Source organism: Drosophila subpulchrella, chromosome 2L (assembly GCF_014743375.2).
Source record: "Drosophila subpulchrella strain 33 F10 #4 breed RU33 chromosome 2L, RU_Dsub_v1.1 Primary Assembly, whole genome shotgun sequence".
Classification (NCBI taxonomy): Eukaryota; Metazoa; Arthropoda; class Insecta; order Diptera; family Drosophilidae; genus Drosophila; species Drosophila subpulchrella.
In genome coordinates this window covers 18,477,097-18,492,609 of record NC_050610.1, presented here as the reverse complement: position 1 = coordinate 18,492,609, position 15,513 = coordinate 18,477,097, and the positions used below count along the sequence as shown (strand labels likewise).

The 15,513-nt window shown below is 37.0% G+C and overlaps 1 protein-coding gene across 1 annotated transcript in view; it reads left to right on the top strand.

The window, feature by feature from the left end:
• The first annotated feature begins 1,641 nt into the window (after nt 1–1,641).
• Nucleotides 1,642–15,513, top strand: part of LOC119547457 (neural-cadherin) — a 132,114-nt gene continuing 118,242 nt past the window's right edge. The window contains exon 1 of the mRNA XM_037854321.1: nt 1,642–2,051. The gene's annotated coding sequence lies outside the window, so the exon portion shown is untranslated. The remainder of the gene's footprint in view (nt 2,052–15,513) is intronic.

Genomic DNA, 15,513 nt, shown 5'->3' with positions numbered 1-15,513 from the left:
AGTGTTCTGCCCATCCTCTGCTAGCTCACGTATAACGTAGATGTTCGTATGACTTCGGCATGGGTCTTCGGGTCTTTTTTTTCTCAGCTTCGGCGCACTTTTTTGCTGCTGCGGCAGAGAATTTCAGTGCAAAGCAGAGAAACGTCAGGCGTCAGAGCGCTGCGCGCCAACTTCGTGTTTTTTACACTCACACTAATGCAAGGCAAACTTGCGATGGTATGCGTGTGCCGACCACTGATTTAAAACCATAGTGAATATTTTATTATACGTTTGATGCATCGAATAGGTGTTTAAAGATTCAGAAAAAAATCCACTAACTTAATTCTATTATTATCCATTTAATTCTAATATCTTAAAATTTTATTTTAATTTAATATGTTTTTCTGTTTAACTTGAGTTATACTTTTATTACATTTTTTTCTGTGTATGCCGAAGCCGGTTGTTCATTCAAAACATAAACAAAACTCAGTGTTCATTTTGCCGGCTTTTTTCAGGCACCACCAATGAACTCTCTCTCTGCAACGGTCGAGTTCATCAGTTCAGCAGCACGTGTAGTGGAAAACAAGAAAAACAACCCATGCGCTCTCTTGCGAGGCAGAAGATACTCAGATACTCGCCTCAACAACTGCGGATCAGCATCGCCGATGATCGTGGGCTTACTTTATTCCTCTGTTTTCAGTTCGATTTGAACGCGCGAACGGGAAGCTTCGAAAAAGACGGACGATCGCGGTCGGAAAAGCTATTTTCATTTGGCGGGAGAATGTGTAAAAAGTGCATGCCGTTTTAAAAAAGAAAAGTGTGTTGATGGAGGAGTTAGCCAAAAAAAAGGTGTGGAAAAAAGGAGGAACTGTGTCGAATGGGAAAAATATTTGTGCATTTATTTGAAATCAAAGTAAAAATTAAATCAATAAAAATATTTGTAAATAATACAATTAATAACAGTAACTAGTAATTCTTATAAAATTTAAATTTTGAAAATTTTTAGTCAAAACATTATATTTATGTGGGATATGGATACATTGAGGGATTTACAGCCACCTATTTAATTTCATATGGGGGCACACTGTTCAGAGTTCCACAACCTCATAGCATATTTCATCAGCCAAAAACGCAAAAGAGTTACTATCCCTTTTCATCAAAGTGATCTATATCCATCACCCTCTTTCATTAGAAATTACGCCTTATAAATGTAAGCAAGTCAGTTGGTTGGATGTGGATTTTTTTCAGAGGAAGTCGTGTCATCCATAGAGTGCGAAAATCGTGGAGTTTAAATATAAAACCTTTGTTTCTTTAATTTACTTAACTATATCCGAAAAAAACATTTTAATTTGTAATACCCTACATTTATAATCACAAAATGTAAATATATTATATATATTTATATTAATAAGTTCAATTTTTAATGGGATTTTTTAAAATATTTTTATTATAATACTGAAATATATTTATAAAATAGTAGGACCCTCTACTTCATTCAACTCAATTTAAATTTAAATTATTTTTTCCGGTGTGACTGTGCATTTTGCTTACATTAAAGTTCCCCCATTTTTTGCCTCCTTTAAAGCTATTTTTGGAGCTCAGTGCGTTTTCCTTTTCATTTCGGAATCCCGTTACCGTACATTTGCATCTTTTCCCCAGCATTTCCGTTGCGTGTGCAAAAATCGACAAACAAAACAGGAGCAGAATGCTAAAGTGCAGTGATGTGAAAAAATAGAGAAGAAAAAATATTGTATATTTTTAAATATTCGCCCTCAAGGCGCGGCCAACCAAACGACCAACGAAATAATAATATGAACAAAAATAAGACCAACCCTTTGGTGATTGCCCCCTGCTAAAAATGCGTTGCATGTGTTTCTAATAATGAAGTGTTTATTTTGAGCGCCGCAAGTGAAATGCATTTGAATGCCACAGAGCAGCGAGTGGAAATCAAGAGATAAATAAAATCCGGAAATTCGAAAGTGTTTTCATATATCTTTGTTGTGCTTTTTTACCGATCCCCTTTTTTTTTGGTGGAGAGCCTGTAATTTGGATTGGATTATTTCCCTTGGCGGGTAAGCATTTTATCAGAAATCTCCAATACCAGCAAGCAAATTGTGATTTATGCACTGATTGTGAAATATATTCCCCGCTTTTGCAATCCTCGCGCTTCTTTGTGGCATCGGTGTAAAGTATCTTTTATTTAATGGCCAACCATCTCCCAGTTTTCGTCTTCCACGCTCTGTGCTTTAAGAGATTGTATCTGCTGGGCTGTTTTTTTGATGTAATTTCAGTAAATTGGTTTAATGTTTTAACAGTTCGTTTTGAGTCCGATGGCTGCAGGTTACTCTTTAAGATACTTTTGAGTATCTTTTGTGGATCTATAGATTTAAACATTTAGATTAAAGAATATTTTTTAGAATGACTTTAAAGTTCTAAGGCTCAGAAATAATTTTAAGTCATCTAAAACTTTGCCATCACATTTCTGTATTCAGCACTCCCCATATCCCCCACACACTTAGCATTTTTTACCAGAAAAACAAAGCTTATCAGTGAAAAAATCTGATGCCTGGCTCGTTTTCCAACTCACCTTAAATGGCAAGGTACTTGATGCATTCCTGAAGCTTAGTTAGCCATTTTTCTTTCGTCATTCGGGGCAACCAGAGACAATAACAAACAACGCCTTGGAGTACAGCTTTTAAACAAAGCCCACAAATCATATTACCCATCAGCGGCAGCAGCAGTAAAACTAGGCTCTGCCACGCCCACCGCCTTAGAGAAGGGTAAAGTGCATGGGGACAAGTCGAAACACATCCGAGCAACTATTTTGCACACATAAATCTGACTTATGGCACCCACTAGCACACACACACTCAGTGCGTGGGAGGCAGCTCAAAGGGGGCGTGGCTGGGCCCTACACTACACGGAGAAAAATGTAACATCATTACTGAGATCAAAAAAACCAAGATATCTTACAGAACTTTTAGAACTTTTATATCCCAAATGTTATTTTTTTTATAATTTGGTTCTATTTTAATTATTAAAAAAAAGATATTTTGAAACCTTAAGTCTATAAAACTTAAATCTGGTGTGATCTTTGAACTTTAATCTATAAAAATTGATTATATTGCAAAACATACTATTTAAATATGTGTTTATCATGGATATTCTACAGTTTTCTATATTGTATAGATTTTTTTCGGTACCATATAGCCATTCCATTCGGAATGCTGCCTTGTTGATGATGTGACTCTGTTAACAGACCGCGAGGGCTTTTGAAAATGAAAAATGCTGATAACTGCAACAAATCACCGACTCAACCCGACTCTCGGGCGTAAATTGCAAGAATGTGAGCTCGTTCATAAAAACATCATTTATGAGGGGGAGTCTTCTGGATTAACAGCACCTTTTGTCTATGCCCGCACACCGAAAGCCAAAAAGTGGCGCCTAATGATGAATGCAATTGCCGCAATTTGCTTTTACTATTATGACCAGCAAAAACAGGAAAAGGCTTCCCAGAGGCAAATTGTCTAGATAAGAGGGGGAAATGGGGAGGAGCTGTAGACTCGTAAAATGAAAAGCGTTTTTCGGTGTTTGCATTTGCCAGTTTAATGCTTGAGATGTAATAGGGAGGATTTGACCTTTCGCCAAGGCGAAAATCGTGTTTGTTGTTATGCACTTGGCTTGAATTGGATTTTTGTGGCTATAAACAGGGTAAAAGGGGTTGGAAGTCTCCGGTTATGAGCAACTAGTATTTGCTGTCTTCAAAATAAACTGTTGATATATATTAATAAATATTCAAGTAAATTGTTCTTGAATTGAGAACATTTGTTCTTAAAAACCGTGTAACACATTTTGGTATCAATGTACTCAATATGAGAACGTCTGAATTTTCTCTGTGTACAGTTCTGTAATCTTTTGGATTTCAAGTTTAATAAAATTTTTTAATTAATAATGTAATGTATATATTTAAATTGCATCATACTTCTATGCCGATAGGTACTCTCTAAATTCAATCATCTAGATTTCCTCCTTATGATATTTCTCTTTTGAATACGAAAGTCATTGTTTAATTGCAAGGGCATTGAACATTCGAGCAGTCGGGTTCTTTTGTTTTGCTCGACTGTCGCTGGAATTGACAGACGAATAATACGAGGAAAAATTGTTAACCGAACAGGAATGATATACAAAATAAAGCTGGTGGTCTGAAACGTTGGAGAGCTTAAGACGATGATGAAGATGCGCGCGAAAAACGTGACGAACGATTTGTGTGCTGAATTTTATACATACTGTTTTTCGTGGAAAACAACATCAACAAACCAATAAGAGTGAGAAATATGCCTTCGATAAAAGCGTTTGGCCAAATAAGTTGCATTCAAAGTTTTTTAGTCCATTCAATATGGAATGCTATCGAAATGTCAAGAAAGTGGGGAGTGGAAGTTAAGGAAAAATAGAGAAAAGTAGGGAAAATGGGGGGAACAAGTACCAGACAAGACAGCTTAAAATATTGTATTATCGATAGTTTTACAATATTGTCAGCTTGATATTTTTGACAGCAGAAAGTTCTTTGAAAAAGTTGCAGTTCCTGCTTTTATTTCGAATAAATATATTTTATTTCAGACCCACTTACTGTTCAAAAGTAGTTTATGGCAACCCACAATCGGCTGATGCTCAATGCTCCATCTACTTATTTTCTGGTCCCTCTTTCGCTGTCTTTCAGAGTCTGGCATTTTGCTAAATTTTTATTTGTTCCCACAGTTTGTCGTTTGGCATAAATACATCGTTAGCGGCAGTTCCAGCTTCATCTTGGGCTTAGCTCTCCAGCTTCACCTCGGGATCTTTGCGAGAATGGAGGAGGAAAAAGTTGCAGGAAGCTGCAGACAAAAAGCTGAACTAGACGGAGACAAAAACTACAGCCCATAGTCGCGGTCTTAGACGCTGGCTTAGTCGTAATAGTAGTTATTGCCTTACATGCACATTTAATGTTCTTTAGAGGCGGTGCGACAGCTAAACTAAAAAAAATTCAAGACTTAAGAAAAGCAAAAGCTTGAAGAAAACCTAGGTCAATTCTCGGATACTCTTTTCGTGATCGGACATAAATTATGTGAGTTTTATGTGCCTATCCTGCTTTCGGAAGTCCAGTTTATTACAATATTTTTATGTATTTCCTTTAAGCGGTTACTGACAATCAGTAATTTGCACTAAGTTCATGTTAACACGATTTTTACTAGTCATAAATTGTAAAGAGGGCTTATGGTAAATGCTTTAATGAGGAATTACCAGAACTCTTTGTTTAATAATTGTGTAAAATGAAAGTAAATTGTAATATTTTGGTAAACAAAAATTGATACAAAACAGAAAAAGTCAATAATGGTAGTTAAAACATTTTTAAAAATAATATCTTATTTATTATATTTATGAAATATTTATGTGATATTACGTTATAGACATTTAAAAAATTATATTGGTAAATCACATGCTTAAGATTTTTTTTAAAGTAGTATTCAAAGCTCTAGTCCCAGACGCTTCCCCGACTTGTAGGGCATACTAAGTGTAAGACCCTATGTGTCGTGCCCCTGTAACCCCGCTTTCTTCGCCCCCGCTGGAGTCTACTCCCCTGAACTTTGGGGGGCACCCACCCCCTCCTTATCCCGGTGGAATGGCAAGTGAAGTGTCTGTGAAACGGTGCACAAGTGAAAACAACAAATGGGTCGCCTTGTCGTAGCATCTCCGAAGTGGCTCCCAACTCGAGCTCACGTTTTTGTTTTTTATTTCGCCGTCGATTAGCTGGCAGTTCATGTCAATGTCTACAGTGCTCCCCGTACAGTCCTGCCCCCCTGCGACGGCCATGTAAAGTTTTTCTGCACAATTGCTCATCACGTTGAGCCGCAGCTTGAGGTCTCCCCTCGTTCTTCGAGGATGAGGAATTGTCGCCGATTGTCACTTGTCCCCGACTTTTTTTCCATTTGCTCTACTTATAAATCAACTGAATTCATAATTTTTGCAGGCATCTTTTGCCGACTTTAATGAAGTTTTGCCAGAAGGGTTGGACCCCATCTTAGCTCTCGGCCACTCGAAAGAGGATGTCGTTGTTTATTTATTCGAAACTTTTTTCTTGCAACACTTGGTTTCATGCTGAACTGCGTTTTGGAGTTCATTAAGCGGGTTCAGTCGGAAGAACCGCAAAAATAATCTCGAAATGCGAGGAGTGTAAGGTTGGGAATCAATTCAGATGGGGATTGGTATTTATGTCTAAAATGTAGAATAAAGAACCAATATCTTTTGTGTAACCAATAATATTAATTATAATATTTTACGAAGAGCATTGTTATCTTTCAGTTGAATTAAAACCTCTAATTTAATCCCGAATTTAACCCTAGAAAGCAGACCATTGTTGGTAGAGCAGCAGGTAATTGTGTGTAAAACCTAGCTTAATTACCTATACGATATAAAAGCCCAGCACTTTGCCATTCAATTCACTTAATAAGCCACCCATTTATTCCGCAGTCTCGGCTAGAATATTTCAATAATCCCACAAGCAACGAATCTATTCATAACCATCACCTCCTTGGGCATTCTCTCACAATCGGAGATGCCAAAGTCAATGCCGGAGCTAATTCGCCACGACTTATGAGGTGGAACAATGTGGGGTGGCCAGCGGAGGAACTCGGTGGCAGGAGGACAATCCCAAACTGATTTGGCTACCACTTAATGCCCCACTATCGGGTCCAAAAGTTCCCCCGAGGTGCTGCACGTTCACTCGACTCGACTCCTCCATCTCCATGGGCCAATAAACATATTAAAGACGTGCCACAAAGGCAATTACTTAGGCCCAAAGGGAGGGGGGCGCAGCAAGGTATGGATGTGCAACGGATATATGCAAATGGGCTGGCATATATGAGCAGAGCCGACTAGTTTGTCAACCAATTTGAGAGGCCCGGCTCGTGAGAATCTTTTTGTCCAATGGAAGGGAGAAGAGCCTAGTCACGCTCGAGTTTTTGGCCCGCAGAGTGGAGTTGAGCAAGTTATCTGTGGCCAAAAGAGACACAGACGCAGACCGGCAAAGAATGCCATTTGCCGGAGTCTAAAATCGAGAATACAGAATCCAGAGATGCGAGGGGGCGTGCAAATAAATCTTGGGGGCAATTACCAGCCCCAGACGCCCAAAACGGGCCAAGGCTAAACGGGTTCACAAGTGTTTGGCCAGAATGCTGTGTGTGACCTTTTATGGCTGGTCTGGGTCTGGAGTGGTGGGTACTTCTACTTCGGCTTCTCCAGTGGAAGGAACCACACATTGCACTGCCTTCGACTTAGACAATTTTTAAATTGTCTTCCTCCCGCTTGACTGCGTTTGGATTTATGGTCAAAAGATCTCCGACAAGTTTTGTGCCAGGAGAGCACTTTAAAAACGCTAAACAGTTTCCTGGGAAGCGCTGGCAAAATGTTACACTTAAAAATTATGATGCTTAATTATTATTTATTTAGTTTTAGAAGCAAAGAAGGCTTTATGTATATAATTTGATTATATTACGAAAAAGAAGATTAAACTTTGATGTACAACATTAGTGTAATTTTCTATATTTTCATTTAAAATAATAAAGTAATTAATTAAACTAGACAATAAAAAAAAAATAGTCTAAATATTTTTTGTATACAATTTTAGTAGGTTTATATTGGTCTTATATTTATTATTTGTTTATTTCACGTGTTACTTTTTTATTTTTAAAATCATTTAAACGCAGTTCCTATGGTAAAACCATTGTTACTTATACTTATTGATTAAATGGAATGTATTACAAACTCATCATTTTTTACTTTATAATTTTTTTTATTCTTCTACTCGATTTGTTTTCCAAACATTTTTCTCCCTGTGCACCCAAGTATTCCGTCTGATTGAAGGCACGCCAAGCTATGCAGCACAGATGTACTACAGCTGAGTGGAGCTCCTCGATCTATGGGATCGAGCGATCCTCTGTTCGGAATCGATCTCATGGTCCTGGCCATTTATTTATTTATTTGTGGCTCTTTTCATGTCGTCAACTTGTTGTGACTTTGTTTGGCATACATAATAACATGAGGAACCACAGCAACCACTTCGGCCCATTCGCAGATCGAGGATCCATTGGGGCCAACATAGATCACTGACTGATCATCAATTCGCTGATTCTCCTCGGCTAAATGCTTAATGTCATTGCTGTGTTGTTGTTTGCTGCTTGTCGGTTGTTTGTTTGTTTGGCCGGGCTTTATTTTGTTTGGCATGTTTTATCTGCATCTTTCATGTTCGCATGTAATTTACTTTTGACTCGCCACGATCATCAGTCTTTAACCGAGTAGATCTCAGGTTGATCTGCTTTCTCGGTCAGTCTTTTTGCGCATTTTCCAGTTAATTAACTTTTGACTTGTCGCTGATTTGATTTGGCTTTGATTTGCGTTGGCAGTTTCGCGTTTCCACTTTGGGTTTAACTGATCTTCTTCACTTTGCCGTCAATTGTTCATGTGAAAAGCCAAACGTGCCTTCTCTTAAGTGCTTAAATGGAAATTGAAGTGGAATTAGTTGCCTAACGAGTCCGGCAATTATGGGGAGATACTAAGCCGAAGCCGAAGAGTGTGACAGAGGGCCAAAGAAATAGATCGATCAATTAGGTAATTAGAGTTATAAGTGTTCCGGACTGGTCGGTCAACTTGAGGATCGGTTTTTCTCTGGGAAGCCACGAGGAAAACATCGCAATGAGGAGTGCTTGAAGTAGCTCAAGAACTTATTGAGTAAGAGTTCCCGAGAAGCGAATAAAAATAAAACAGATCCGACAAGATAGGGAGAGGAACTATATCAAGTAGGGGAAAATTCCTAGAATGTTTGAGTAGCCATTAATTGCCTTGGAAGATCAATTATTTTACTTGTGCTATTTATAAAAATTAAATATATGGTTAGGACACTTTTTTTCTTCAACTTTCAAACAACAAACTTCAATAACTTTAGTAAAGCTTAAGCAGATAGTTAAAAAACTTGAATAAACTGTTTTATCTTCTCCTCCACATCCAGTTAACCCAAAAATGCCGCAATTCAAAGATTTATATCACCAACCATCGCAGACAAAGACAAATTGCTACATTAAGCGATAACCGATCTAAGAGAAATAACAACAATTAATTCAATTTGCATTTTGTTTAAATAAACCAGCGTGGCCCCAAGAAAAAGGGTAACAAATTGTAAGCGATAACAAAACAAAAATGAAATTTTTGCCATGCATATGTAAATTAAAAAGACAGAAAATCACCAATACAAATTGAGGCAACGAGAGGGATTGCCGATGGCGGAACCTATCAAAGCTCAAACCAAAACAGTTGTCGGCATGCGATTTTATTGACCATTTCAGATTCAATTAAGGGTAATTTAATTTCAATAATAACTAGATAGACAAGGGGACAGCCCCCTGAATGGACACAAAAGATACCCGAACATATGTATCTGTATCTTAGGCCACATCTGTATCTGTGGGATATCGTCGAAATCAACATCATTGCGGTTGCTGCTGATGACTTGGAGCCACAAGCTTTGGATTTCGACGTCTAGTTTTGGTCACAGTTACAGTTATGGACATATTGCCAACGCTCTTGGAGCACCAAAAAAATATTTGCTACTTTATGATTCCAAAAAGTTTTAAAAATATTAATGTTAAATATATTGTATTTTTTAAGGAAAGTCGCTCATTTTATTTATTTTAAGTTACAAGTTCAAAGACCAATTTTAGCTTTTAATTTCATATTAATTAGTTACCTAGATTTTCTTCTCTGTATAATGATTGTAACTGGTTTTTGGCTTTGATTTGAATGTTGCGTGTCTCATACTCCTCATGTTGCCTGCACTTCAATGACTTTATGTACACATTCTTTGTGCTATTGTGGATTGTTTTGAAACTAATGCTCTTAATGATACAGTTTTTGTATTTTTCGAGATTGAGGAAATGTGTTAGAGTAATCATTGAGCAATCTGTGTTTGTTAGAGGAAATGTTGAAGTGAGAAAGTAATTTTTAACAAAATTAATTGCAGTTATCTATCTTAATTGAAAAATAAGTGAAGATGTACTAAGATAGAAATATAAACAAAATATAATTTTCTAGCAATAAATGCTAAATTATTGATCAATTAGAAATGCCACTTTCAACTTGACGTAAAAATATAATCATCTATTCAAATCAAAAAAATATTTTCATGATTTCCCTCATCACTTAAAAACTCAACCACAGTTAATATTGACACACACTTCCATCAGTCACCTGTCCGACCCTTTTTCCACCCAAAACATTTTTTGTTTTACCTGCCACAAGCTCAATTTCAGCTAATTTGCTCATCACTTGACCAAACACTCCAGTCGACCCACAAAAAATATAAAGCCTTAATAATTTGCGGGCCCCTGATATGGGATCAGGTCACTTTGGAGCGGTTTTTTGTTGTGGTCAACTGGTTGCCGTTGTGGGTTTTTTATTCAATTTTCTGTTTTGGTCGCGTGCAGCATTCGCTATCGATGACGCTTTTTTAGGCCCAAAACAAAAGACGGCACACGCAAATGTTTTTCGTTTTTTGTTTTTTGTTTCGCTGCGTTTTGTTCGACATTTTGTTAGGTTTTTTTTTGGCGCCAGTGCGTGTTGCATGCGTTCCAAAAAACCGACATGAAAATTATGACAAAAACAGCAGCAGCCGTGAAAATGTTTGGCTTCGGCCATTGCCAAACACACAAGGCACATTCTATCTATGTTAATTAATTAACAATTAATTAGGTGCACCAGCCACGACATCGACCCCGACGAATTGAATCGATGACGTCGCTAATGGTTGATGATGACTTTTTGAAATTTTTCGGACCTCCGTTTTCTTTCTTTTCCTTTTTATTTGGGTTTGGCCCCGTTTCCCCGCACATTTCGGGTTCGTTGGGTTAGCGTGCCTAACCGAAATGTTTGGCCAAGAAAATAATAGAAAAAAAGGCAAAGAAGCCGCTGAAGTTGCCACCACTGCCCCTGCCACATATTTTATTTTTATTTTTTTGGTCTGTTTTGAACTCATCTCGTGCGGGTGCTGCAAACCTTCCGTGTGTCGTTTTGTTATCGGTCGCGTTTATCAAATGCGAGACAGCTTTTTATTAGACAATCCCCGTTGCCCGACCCGATCCCGACCCCAATCCCCTGTTTTTGAGGCATATGAAATTGATTAATACAGCATGATAAATATTTTCAAATTCCGTTCAATTTCTTCGATATCTTGAAGCTGCCATTAAGCCCATGATCTATAGTTGTTCGATAAGTTTGTGTATGTCGGGGTGCAGCCTCCTTTGATAATGACGGATCGAAGCGTATCAAAAACAATTTTTGTTAAGAGTCTTTGGGTAATGGATAAATGTGAACTTTATCTCGGCTGAAAATGATTAAAAAATTACAAATTAAAATCGGTCAAATATTATCGGGGTATCGGATTAATCAGTAGAAAATATCATGGGAAAGTAGAAAGCGTTGAATTCGAGATTTTAAAGTAATTTATAAAGATGGATAAAGTTGAGTGGAATTAATTGAATAGAAGAAAATAGGTTAAGGTGGTGATATTCTTATAAAATGTTAAATTTACATTTTATGACAGAAAAATACTTACAAAAAATTTAAAATAAATTTAAAAAACATAATTAAACTAGGTTAAACTCATTGAAATTAAATAACCATAATTCAATTAACGAAAACCCACGATGAATGCGACGAAATTTAATTAAAATCCAAATCGTTTTCGCACAAACTTAGTTAAGAGATAGGGAAAACGCAAACGCCTAAACCAAGCATTTAACAAGTGCAAAATCTGCGTATAAATCTGCTAATCTCTGCGCCTTGCCACCTCGAAAACAAATGGTCTAGAGAAGCGCCAGAATGGAGAATGAGTCAGAAGGGGAATATTCCGGCCAAGCCCAGACTTGAAAACAACTTCCGGCAGAAAATAAACTTTCCCTGCCACCAAAAAAGGGTTTATATCTATCGAGGGGGTTAACAAACTTCGCACCCAGGCAATAAAATTCTACAGGGTGAGGCTTCTCCTCCCCCTAAATCACCCAAAAGCATAATACAAATTGCTTGCATGTCTGAGCATTTTATGACAATGGCCAACTTCTCCAGACTGTTAATTAATATGTGCGGAATGGGTTTGAAATCCTAGCGATTTGTTGGGCCAAGCCCATTCTTCTAAGCAAAGCATTTGGAGCATAAATGACTGATTCATAGTATGCTAAAGAGATATATGGATTTATTTGCAACAGATAAGCATATGTTTATGGGTAATAAATCAAAAACCAAATTAATTAAAAATAATCTAAAGCATGGGTGGAAAAATCAACGCATGAAATGGCTTGCTTTTTGATTGATAGAATGTTTGTTTGCTTGAGGCCTGTCGGAAAGCCCAATATCATTAAGATAATTTTCCATTTCCCTATCCCTATTTTGATATATGATATGCGGCCACCTTGCATTAATCTTTCTATGCTAGAAAAAAAAGTAAGTATGCGGAACCAAAATAGAAAATCACCGTGTCAAACTAAATTAAAAAATGTATCAAACCCAATAGATATTAAAAACAATATAAAAGGGTGAGGTAAAACAGGAAAAACAAAATTAGAATTCATGTTCATTTTGTAACAATGGTAAAGTCAAAGGTACTCAGAACATTTCAACGATGGAAAATCCCAGTGTTCCAGTGAAATGATAAATGATGGAAATGCTGACCAAGAAATCATTTTTTATGCTACTTGTTTCTGTTTTTTCTCCTTAAACGAATGTCAGAAAAAAGTGCCGACATCATCGCCATCATTATCCTAAACGACACAAGTCACAAAAAAGTAAACCAAAAGGCTTTTTTAAGCAGCTACTTAAAGCACTTCCTAAATATTAAATATTATCATCATCATCAAACACAGTAAAATTATTTCAATAACTCTAATTCTTGTGAAATCAATTAGGGGAAGAGGCTCTCCACTTCCTCCTTTATTTATTTATACAAAAGTCTTTGTTTATGAGGCTCTCTGACTTAAATGGAGCAAACCACTCACACAATGGTCACAGCTGGGGGTTTTTCGGAAGAAAGAAAGGCATTTTTGTTCCATATGATAAATGATGATGTACGCAAATTTGTTTATGACTGGAGGCAATCTAATTGATGATCATGTGTGAGAGTACTTAACATTTTCCTCTTCAATCGCAGCTGAGAACTTTTACGTTAATCGTTTCAAGTCACAAGTTTTACACATTTTTCTCCCCTGATGGAGGTGGTAAGCCCGCTCTAACCTAGTTGCCAAAGTCGTTAAGGTTTCTTTCTGTTTTTTATGGCATTGTAAAATCATCCCTAATGACCCAATTCGGTAAGCAAATTAAACCACAGGATTTATGCTGATTTACACACGAAATCTCCTCCCATTCCGGCCTTTTCTCAGCTCCAACCTTAACTAAGCCCATAAAATAACCGCCAGAACAAGGCATTAAAATGGCCAAGGGGCAGCTCGAGGGAAATAAATCAATATTTAAATTTTATTAGCGGCATTCAACGAGGCGTATGTGCCATGTTATCATCATCATCATCAAACTTTGGGCGCTCGTGCACGACAATTGTAATTAATTGTTAATGTGCCTACATAAATATATATAATTTGCTTATTTTGTGCAGCAAATATTTGCTTTACCACTAATTTACACACAACACCGACCATGCGGGCCTCAAAGAGTTTACGTTGGCCACAGGCCACAGGCCATGGCTTTAATGTGTTTTTTAAATTTATAATGACAGGGGGAGGCATAATGTTAATGCACGAAAATTCTCTGAGGGCTTTTTAAATTATAAAAACGGCGGAGATTGAATGAAGTCAATGTAAAAATTATTAATGAAATGTTTTACATGTAATGTGATTAATCAACTTGATTGGCGGAATGAATCAATGAATTTATTATTTTTTTTAACAGCTGGGGAAAATATTACTTGAAATTTAAAATTAAATTTAAATTATTTAAATAATATCTCCTTGCCAAGTCTGTAGATCCTCTTCGCTCCTCATTATTTTATTGACAAATTACTTTATCAAACGCTGAGCAGGGGGAGAAAAAATAGGAAAATAGTTTTCCTTTCGCTTACACATTCGCTGGTACTGAATGAGGGAGAAAAGTGGGGAGTGCTCGATTCTCGATGGGCGGCAAAAGATAATGATAGTCTTGCTTGGATGCCTGCTCAAGCATTTTGTGGGTGGGGGTGGAAATGGGGGGTAAATGGCACTCATACATAATGATTATGGGGCCACTTTTCTCATAAAAATTCTAGCGGCAGCCCCACGATAATGATGCTGATGGGTGGATGGAATGAGATGCGAAATGCCACTGATGATGTCAAAACAAGCAACAAATTGGGTTCGACTAGCAAACACTTGTCATGAATTGAATCATTGATATTTTCCCTGATTACGCACCACATCATAATCATTATATTTTACTGTAATAAACTTTTGGCTTTGTTTTATCAGACGGAAAACAAACAAAAGACATGGAAACCCTCCAATAACAAAGGAAAATATATTGAGGGATGTATCGCTGATTTTCTTGGCATTTAAGCTAGTGAAGCATTCATGGGTAAAATCTTGTCTTTGAAATGAGATGCCTCCCAAGCTTTTCCGGCTCCTCAATCCTTTCCCAGAATTCACTAACAAGCCTTGAAGAGAGATTCACTTTAATTCACTTTAATTCTATTAAACTAACTCGAGTTGCCAAATCTTGAAAGAGACAAATTTGAGGGAAAATTAAATTGAATTAAGTAACTGAGAAAGTTTGAATACGGAGAAATATTAATTGGGCTGGTTAAATTAAGTGAGCTGCTTGAAACTTAACAAAACAAGCACTTAAGTGTGTCAAAATATTTAAATAAGTAAATATATGGCTTAAACAATGCCTTAGCGTTATACAAATATTTTGTCACCGCATTTATCATTTAAATACGTCATTAAAATACGTCTGTATTCGTATAAATCAAATAACTAACTACGTGAAACCAAAAAATGCTCGTATAATATAATCATAATAAATAAGAATTGTCGGTCGTTGTCCTTGATTCAAATGTATTCCTCTGAAGAGTAATCCGTGAAATAAAGCCTATTATTTGCAAATATTTATATTTTCCCCGCCAATTTAGTGGCCTTGCACAATCGATTGGCTGTTTAACTTTCGCCATTAATTTAAAATTAGTTTCCATTCGCTGAAATTTGCTGGCTTTGACCATTTTATTCCGCAAGTTGACCGCACGGGATTCGATTCAATTTACCCATGCCGAGCGATAATGCAATATGTTTATCAGTTTATTGATTTTTTGAGGGGAAAAGCAAACACACATCGAACTCCCCCAGTGGAAGTGTGTATCCACAACATGCAACTGGAAGCTGAGGGCGAGCTGGCTGGCCAAGACTTATGTCAAATGGCACAAGATCAAATATCCTGTGGTTAAAATGCCATTCAGTGATAAATGGGACGCACATGTGAAAG